The sequence below is a fragment of the Augochlora pura genome, chromosome 10 (assembly GCF_028453695.1).
Source record: "Augochlora pura isolate Apur16 chromosome 10, APUR_v2.2.1, whole genome shotgun sequence".
NCBI lineage: Eukaryota > Metazoa > Arthropoda > Insecta > Hymenoptera > Halictidae > Augochlora > Augochlora pura.
In genome coordinates this window covers 10690690-10700977 of record NC_135781.1, presented here as the reverse complement: position 1 = coordinate 10700977, position 10288 = coordinate 10690690, and positions in this window count along the sequence as shown.

Sequence of the window (10288 nt, the reverse complement as noted above, 5' to 3'; positions counted from 1 at the left end):
TCCACTTTTTTCTAATCAGCATTTCTCACTGAAAATACATTGAATGATAGCTCGCATACATTGTTAACTGCGCACAAATTTCCAATAACATCTTTCCATCCGTGACACTTTCAAAAATCATGTCAAACGAAAATTATATGTTACATGTTTATGTGATTACGGTAATCAGAAAACTTTTACTATTTTATGCATCTTTTGTTCGTGACAGGTATGCTAGTTACGTTCTTAAAAATTCAGTAAAACGAAAGTATGTGAGAAATACAAAAACTTGAAAACGATCTATAGATATTCTTCATCTACCTATTTCTATCACATTGTCTAACCTGCGTGGCTTACTTATCATCGCCAAGGCTAATCGACCAAGGCCAAGACACACATAAACACTTCAGCCAATAAAACTCGCATAAAAGTAAATTTGAAAAAGCAGTACAGGTCGTTACGATAAATTGATCACCTTGTGATTTAAAAAATCGTCAATCGTCGGATTAAAAATAATTACCGGATTGGTTGTTGGATCCGTAACAGCCAATGAAATTTGAAGTGTGGCTCGTGCGAGGCCAGTTCGATGAAGCCGTAAAAGCGTCGGATAATCGCGTAGATATGTTCGCGAATGCGAAGTGAGACAGAGAGAAGGGGGATAGAGATAGAGAGAGAGAGAGAGAGAGAGAGAGAGAGAAAGAGAGAAAAGTTGACAGTGGGAAAGGAGAATCTAGGAGAAAGGAAGGGCGGCTTATTGAACGCGTTGGAAACGGCGTGCTTTCCATGGGCAAACGAGTCCTCCCAGACAGATGCAGGCTGTATCATGGGCAGAATGCACTCGTAATTCTGCGGTGACCATTAATGTCGCCGGCGCCGGCCGCGAATGCGGTTCTGTATACGCGGTCTTCTGCATACGCGCCTTTTCCGCGTTTTTACAAGAGTCCGAAGACCGTTTGTCTCTGCCCCTCGGCCCACATCTGGCCCCTTTCGCCCCCACCCCCCGACCCCCTGCCCCCCGAGACCTTCGAGAGCTCCGAGGATAATGCCGCGAGCGAGAACGCGAAACACAATCTGTATCGATAAAATTAAATATTAAGTGGCACCGTCCGCTCGTCCAGGGACACGCGTACCTCGCGTGTGGGCAACGCTACGGGGTTTTATCGGTTTTACGGTTGAAATGAGAGATAAGTGGCTCGGTACGCGAATAATTTTCTCTCACCATCGGCTGCAATTTTTCTCCGCGCCCTACGCTTGTTCTCGACATTGTCGATTCCCTTCTCGGATCGGCGAGGATCGAGCAGGAATCCGCACGTACCGACGGGAAAGATTCGTGCAATAATCGCAAATACAAGGCTTGATCGGCTTCGCGCTCGTTCTTTTTCTCGATTCCACGTAAGTGGCCACGTATCGCGTGTAGATCAAAAACGCTCAATACCCTCGCGCCGTAAATTGCGTTGCCAATTTCGCTGTCAATTTATGCCCTGCCAGATCGGCTCGTAAGCCGGTACTGATTGGCTTGGCAAATAACGACACGGGTGCAGATCGACAACGACGGTCCCGATCGAATCGGAGGAATACGAAACTGTTCGCGGATACGTCCGAGTCTTCTCGGCTGGCTGTACCAAAGGAAATTGCATCGCCTAGTTCCGCGACTATCGCGCGTGGTCATCTCTTCACACGCACGGTCTCTCGCTACACGCCCCACTAAAAATGTCAGCCGTACTCAGACGCGGTTATCTGTCGTCAGCATTGTGCGGATGGCAACGATCTATCCTGCCCGCGACCTATGCTACGCTCGAACGCAGCACAACCGACCGCAGATTTCTCTTTCTTGCGCCGTGTTTGTTGCCAACTGGATTTCCAGCCCGTCCGAGTGCCGAGCGCTGCCGCCGGGCACATTGGGACTTAATTGTCGACGGCAATTAGTTGAATTACTGGCCGATGCCTCGGTTACCGGAAGCCCGACGCATGCGGGTCGCTGGCGACCATACAAATTCAGGCGATTTCCTTACCGATGAAATTTTGCAACCCTATTTCTTATCGACTTGTCTTGAAATGAATTGTGGACGCGTTAGCATCATGTTTAGATTTTACAATGAGTCACATTTTTCTTTCCTGTAAGCATTTAACAAGTCTTAAAAATTAATGTTTCAGACCAGATGAAAAATTGTGTTACTGGTGTACGACTAACATCGTAGTCGGAGTGTTATAACTGGATTGAAGATTTTTATGCAAAATGTTTATTAGGTATGTATATATTATTATTTATGTATTTGATACATGATATTGTTTTCGTTCATGTTGTGAGGTAGAACGCTGTAACGTAACTTAAACGTTGTAGGTCAGGGGAATTATTTTGGATTTAGAGTCAAAATGGTTGCGAGTGCAAGAGGATAAACTTTCTACTGCTGCAACTGCATCCACCCGTTCCCATCGTAAAAGTCAGCGCTCTAGTCGTAACAGCAGAAACGGGAAGTAATAATTATTGTCCGAAACAGCAATCCCAAAAGTACTGGAGTTGCGACTTAAAAATTGAATAATTCATATCACAGAGACGATTACTGTTGAAAAATTGAAACCAAAGGGCGACCTGACATGTTCGTGGCCCTCGGGATTGGAGGAGCCATTACTCTCGGACTCTCAGATGCGCGTTCCCCTGACAAAATTATCGCAGTGACTCGTCAACATTGTAGGCAGCCGAGGAAGTATTAAGTGCACCCTGCTCGGTGAGCCGAGTACCCAGCAATTGGCGAACGTGATTGGTCGGTGCATAATACTTGTGCTGCAATGTTGACTACACCGGGATAATTTTTCCGAAGGAACACAGCTCGAGACTCCCTTACGTCACTAACGGATAATCATAGCTCCCACGTGAACTAAAAACTTCATGGCCGGTAACCGCGATAAAAACCCATCGGCGAAATCGAATTCGACGTGGATAACTGCGAGCGAATGATAATTTCTGATAGAAGGATAAAATCAACGAGGTAAATTAGTCGTCGCGGGTCGCGCGCCGGGGGAATCGACCGATGCAGATGCATCCACCGCAGGTCGGTTTTTGCCGGTTGTTGCGTATCGTTTCGGACAAACTGCAGCATGCGAGCGTGACGCAGCGGGGTCAACACTCAATCGGTACAACGGGAGCCGAGCGTGTACGAGGAACGGACAAAGAAAGAAAGAGAGAGAACAGAGGAACGGTGCGGAGAGACGAGACGGGAGGAGAGGAGATACAAGAGTGCTACTGGTACTCCGTGGGTGCCGGAGGGAGAGGAACGCGAGAAGATGGAGGAGGACGAAGGCAAAGTGGGCTGGAGTATTTCTACGGAGCAAGGGGAAAATTGATGGCACGGTCGCGGACGGTTCTGTTGCTTTTATGAGGCAAAAGCTACCCCGACGGCCCTCCGATCGTTTCTCCTTCTCCCCCTCCCCCCTCCCCCTTCCCCCCTTAGCCTTTCTCGCTTTCTTTTTTAATCCTTTTGTGAAACAACGATGAAAGTTACGATCGCAATTTTTGAAGAGGGCCTTGCTCGTTCACGTATCTCCGGAAAGGCTGACGCCTGTGCCGAATCGCGTGAGCGGCCACGAATCACGGAGGAAGTGTTACAATGCGACGTGCAATTTGTAACAGGGTTCGCGAGCAGGGTCACAAAGAGTCGTTAATGTGATACCGAGCTCCGCATTTACTGCGTCACGATCCACGTATCGAAGTCCTGGACGGAACTGATCACAATGGCCGGCCGATTGGACGAGATTGCGATCTATGGACGCCTAGGCCTCCGATGGGCCCACCGATCCTCCATGAATTCGTGACCCTTGCGTTATTTCAGAGACTTTACATTACCATGGGTCACTTATTTCACCGTTCCTCTATTATATTTAGATGATGCAATAATGACAATTGTAAAACTTATCTCTCTAAAGTAGCTCCAGGTGCTGATGATTATACTACTAATAAAACGCCAAGTTTTATTTAATCCTGATGCGTTTTTCGGGTTCTCTCCAAACAACTCACGTTTTTATTCCTCAACAAATTATTTATCATAATTTTTAAGAATCTACAATTTACAGCCAAGAACTTTTTAATGAATTATTGAATGGGAAATAACAATTATAGTCGTGTACCAACAATTGATGTCCAGTAACACAGGTTAATAATTTCGTTAGGATTATGATGTAAAAAAAAAATTTTAAGATTCCTCTTAAGATAACATAAGTAAGAATAAAGTATTAGATATTATCATCATTGATCGTTCATCCGTTCATTCATTCAAAAATGGTTCTCGAGAACAGCTTGGGGAGTTGTACCTAGGGAACGTTTATATTGGAGCTTCGATAAAAGTTAATAAGCGCTAATAAGAATAAATGAACTGCCACTATAAAACAATATTCTTCTTGTTATGGTGCTGAATATGCGATTCAACCAGAGACCTGCAGCAGACTCAAATGCTGTATCTATTTCGTAAGTTTTAATATTTTATCTAAAGGATTGATTACTATTTGGTAAATGAAAGCGTTCGAGTTTCTGGTGAATAATTTAAGGTAAACTATTCGAATGAAATCGATTGAATTTTCAGATTTGCTGGTTGGGCCCAACTTTAGAAGGTTCGCAATACGCTGACCGATCAGTTCGGGGCATTCGGGGCACCGGTCATTTCGCGTTCTCTCTCGTGTGACTCTCCGGCGAGCTTCGGCGATGTCTTATCAGGTCGTATCTTGTATAAACACGTTCCACCTGGTCTCAGACCGTCACGACCCACGCCATTTTCTACTGTCGCTGCCCACGTTGTTTCGTAACTTTCCACGAGACCACTTTATCATGTGCTCCACCGGACCCCCCTCTCTCTCTCTCTCTCTCTCTTTCTTTCTTTCTCTTTCTTTCTCGCTCTCCTTCTCGCGTTGCTCGTTGTTCCTGGGCATCGATAGCCGCAGAATCGCGTGATTGATTGTCCGCGCGTCCCTCCAAGCGGAATATACCGGCCTAATGGCGTTAATGATTTACTGATCGATGCACTGCGCGGCCAACAAGGAAAACTCGAGTCGCGATTAATCAGCCAGGTTGATTTTGAGCGGCTGTCTTGCCGGGCTGAATTTTTACCCGCGATTGTGCCTAGCAGATACAAAGGTCGAATGAGGCTTGACCTGTAAAGGTCGAGAAGAGAATGATGAAGGGAATCGATGGTGTTTGGAGCTAAGATAGAGGTCCTCAAAGTGATTAGTAGAATCTTTAACCGCGATTCTTTATCCTTCGCCTAAAATACAAACACTTTCGTGTAAAAAAAAAAGGGGAATAGAAGTGTGTCAAGGTGTCAAGAGCTAATGAAAAGGTCCTCCAATTGATTAGCTGGACGATTAAGAACGACTCCTATTTTTCTCGCGCAGCAAATTTTTGTCCGCGGCTATACCTAGTGAATACAAAAGATGATAGTGTCTAATGGCTAGCAGCGCCTTTAAGGGCGACTTCTTGTTTTCATCCTGCACAGAATACTTCCCCCGGCTATTGATTCCAGTAGATCTTAGTGCCTAATCAATTTTGTACGTTCAGGTGATTGAAAACAAGAATGAACAATATCTTGAGTCAGAGAAGATATCCTGCAGTTAATCATGAGGATTCTTGAGAAGAATCTGTCGTATTTATCCGAGGGAATTTTTGTCAGCGACTATACATATAGCGAGCACAAGGACCGGACGAATTTAGTGCGAGAAAAAACGAGCGAATGGAAACGCGAGAGGGAGTAATCGGTGTCCGGAGCTAGAGAAGAGGCCCGCCAGGTGATTAGCAGGACCTTTAAGGACGATCGAATTACTTGGAGCGCGGAATTCCCCGTACGGGACGATTTGTAGCAGTAATCCGGGCTTACGGTTCCCGGTGCCTGGATGCGCTTTAATATGATTTAAACCTACCACCGTGTTGGCTACCGTGTTACGATCGCCGGGGCCTCTTACCGGCTCTTTACAACACGGACCTTCCAGAGAGGCGAGTCCTTGAGGAGGAGAGGCCCTGAGGAGGAGCGGATCCGGCGATGAAGCGAGACAGCGACACACGCACGGCGTGCGTGCAACGCAAGAAAGTGGCGTAAAATACGTAGGCAAGGTACCGGTTTTTTTCCGGGGCCCACTACTGTTCTCCTCTTTGAATTTTAAATCTGCCCCGGCTACCGAATGCAATTAAGCCGCATTCACCCGGTCGACAACAAAAAAATCTGCGTGCGACAAGATTAAATTGCATCGAGCGCCGGCGAACTCGTGGGTGCCTTCAACGCCTAGCCATATAATTATTCGTCGATCGCCGCTCTCGCACCGAATGCTCATCTGCTTTCGAACCACCCGGTACAAGCGCCGCGATCCAGAAAACCGAGCAAGGATCCTGCGGAGATCGCTGCTGAATTTTTCAGAATGTCCGAAGCCCTTGATCCACATCGTCGCAGAACGGAAAACGCGTTTATCTCCGCACATGTTTGCGCTTTGCAAATTCAGCCGTGCTCACGTGCTGCAACGACGAATATGTGATACAGCGCACCTCGAGCACTGGAAAGCCCTTTGTTTCCTTCTGTGTCTTTTGCTTTTTATCTTCCTCCAATCCGCTCCTTCTTCGTCGTCGTCGTCGTCGTCTTCCAGCCAGCGACAAGCGCGATCGCTTTGAAGTAGCCGCCGTGGAAAGGTGCGCGGGGCGACGGAACCACGAGGTACTTCGCTGCGGTAAAAGTGACAAGGCCCCGGCAATTATAACGGGTGGCAGAAAAAAGCAGCGACCTTGTATCTCTTTCTTTCGACGACGCGCGCCGGACGGGGATGCTATGCGCCTTGCCAATTAAATTCAAACTAATTCGAATCCAAGCCCATTGTTGCAACTGTTTGAAAATGGATGGTCCTGAAGCTAGTTAGTAAGGACCTGATTTTTCTTTTCAATTTGGAAAATTCTACACTCTTAGAAGCTTCCGTTTATAAAGCGAAATTTTGTTCGTTTACTGTCCTTTACTACCAGACACCGATAGGCTCTTGATACCATATACATATAATATAATATGAAGACTCCAATTTTGCTTTATGCAAGTTTAATTTTTCATAGCTTATTTTGTAAACATTGAAAGCAAAGAGTATTTTTAAAAGTTAAGTTTTTTTAAAACTTAGACTATAATTATCCAACCATTTTTGCTTACAGAATCATCGGGTCACCATTCGGGTTTGTTTGAAATAAACAAACTATAAACAAAATCGGCTTAACGTTTAACTCGTGCTGGTTGGTTGTACAGACTATAAACTGGGTGAAAGGGTTCCGAAAAACCCAAACTATAATGGCTGGAAAATTTGAATTTTGACTCGCGTGACGATCACTATCTTTGATTATCCTGATGGAGCATAATCTAAGACGATTCCGCCAATTACACATACTCATCCTGGATTAAGTTCCGTTGGGAGTCATTGTTTATTGGTGTGTCCAGTCACGAATGGGTCTCATGTGCACGGCTAATGAAATGTATTTCGAATAACCCGCTGCGTGCCCGACTGGCGAACGCGTATCTGTTGCATGCGGTAAAAATAGAGGACACCCGAGCCTGCAATTTATTCTCAATGCACGCCTGTGCGACCGGTAATTTCAATTACAGTACGTCCGATGAGACTGATACAAATTTTTGCAGTTCGCGGAAATTCAAACTTGTTCCGAGCAAATTACATATATAAGTTGGTCGTTGATAGTGCGCTTAATTATGAGAAGTCGAGGAAGGGGGATGATTTTTATTTTTACTTTAGGATCCATATATGAGCTTCAAACATATTTGAGGTCTGGAAAAATTAACATAAAGGTAATTAAATGTACATATTAAACATCTAACTGTGCCGTTAATTATTGAATCTTCGCAATTTATAAAATGATTTATAAATGTATGACGACATTGATCCACGTCAAATACTTAGGGTCTGAACAGACACACTACATTTTATGGGCTTTTCTGTTTGACCTTCTTAGGGCTCTAGAGCCCTCTTACTATTTCGTGTTACACTCCGCATTACCGATAGTTTACGAAAACCGAGCAAGTTAGCAAGAATCGAATGTACTGTATATTTCATTTCTACTTCGAGTGCTGAATATTATTTGGAAGCAATAATGTATACAACATGAACATTTAAATTGTGAAAATGATATTTATGAAACATGTGTTACAGAATTACAATATAAAGTGTAATTATTTTCCTGGTTAGTTGAGCAATTATTTCTTCTAATTACAAAAATGTTCTAAATATTAAATGTTAAGAAACAATCAATTTATTAACGCAAAAATTTCTCGAGTTATTTCTGCTCGAAAAATTATTCCACATCTCTGATTCTATCAATTATTGTCACTAACATATTAAATGTAAAAATAGTCAAGAGAATGCTTGATCATATTTCTAACTAACGGAATTGTTATAAATATGGAGATGTCAGAAATAATAAATTTACTAGTGAAAGTAAATTAAAAAAAAATCATTGTTGACGGTTACTTTCACGCAAACGTTCAGCGGAATGTTATTGTTCAATTAGTCAGCGCGTCCTTGTCGGTGTAAGTAGTCGTATTTTGTAAAGCGCTCCTCGCAAATATTCTGGCGCAGTGCTCTGATCCAGGGCGGACCTCCAAGGATTACTGCTGACCCTTGGTCCACCCTGTAGTCATTAGTAACCATCGTAGTGATCAGTAATGGTCATTCTAACGGTCATCAGTGGTTATTCAAGTGGTTATCAGTGGTCATTCAAGGTGGTTATCAGTGGTCACTCAAATGGTTCTCAGTGCTCATTCAAGTGATTACAAGGTCGTTCAAGTGGTTATCAGTGGTCATTTAAGCGGTTATTAGTGGTCGTCCTACTGATCATGTCTGGCCATTCTAGTATTCACTTCTGATCATCCTACTGATCATTTCTGGTCATTTTTGCAAATTTATGCTGCCCCATATCTGCACTTCTTGTTGCTGCTTTTTCTCTTCTGCTGCCTTCTTTTACTGTTGCTGCTGCTGCTTGCCGTGTCAACCTCTCATCAAAATGTGAGTCGCACGCTCTTTATTTATAAGTAGCATTCTCAATATTACGAGTACAGTGTCTTACGTATGTGCATTGTTAATTTTTCACTGCACTCGCTGCAATAGTAATAATATTTGTAATAGTGTAGTAGCAGTCTTTAGGCTGACTTGGCCATCCGAACGATCAGCTGTGATCAGCCATAATGAATTCCGGCTTCGTTCTGACTCCCTTTCGGGTCTCCACTCCAGCAACCTCCACGTGGTGAGACTCGGGCAATCGATGTAATTTTCAATTTCCAATCAGCTGTAAATCCGTTTGCAACTAATTCGAAATCGACAATTACATGGAGCTAATGGCTGTGACGTGGTGATGGGTACTTTTAAGTATTAAGTAGACTTTGATTTAGTGTTCGTATACATGGTGGGTGGTGGTACAATGTCTGTGGTTATTGGTTTTTTAAATATTAAATAAACTATAAATTGACAAATTATTTAAATTTCAAGACTATTATTAGACATCGAAAGGCATCATGCTCATCCTGATTTTTGAAATTAATAAAAAATTCTGAAAATTCATTCCTTGTCTATTATTTCGAACGCTACTCAGAGTATTTCAGAAACTCCTTCCGTCAGAAATTTGTCCACACACGGGCTGCAGATGTTTAGAGTGAGACAGCTTCAAGTGACCTTGGGATTATTGCTTATGGACTGTGTGAGGCATCTGCAGCCTGTGTGGCGTAATTTCTGTAGGAAGGAGTTTCCGTAATTTTCACAATCACAGTCTTTTCCCTCATTGTTTAAGAAATGTGGAAGATATTAATAACATGAAATTCACACATTTAGTTGTAAATCCACGCCATACTCGGAGGATAGTGCATGGACCTCTTATAATTTTTCGCTTCTAAGAAACCGAAGCATTGTTGGCCATCCCGCAATACATATCCCGCAGTTCCTTCTACGAGTCGACAGGCCATACGTATTAAACAAGAAATAATTATTATTGAATTATTAGTGATCAGTATTTAATGATAGTGCAGTAAAAGGGAGCGCTAGTGTAATCTGTGCTGTTTTATATACGTGGATTACAACTTCTGGATTTCAAGTTTTAGATTACAACATTTACAATTGAATGGGTGAGTTTTTCATTAATAATATTTGTGAAATTTTCGAAATTAATAGAAAATTCATAAAGTTCTTGTCCATTACTTCCAACGCGACTCAAAGCCGGAGCGCAACCCTCTCCTTCCGTCGCACCCCGGAATGAGCTGGCTTAAGCTCCTGGATCGCGCGTGTGGCAGCAGGTTGAGTCTCGCGCGTT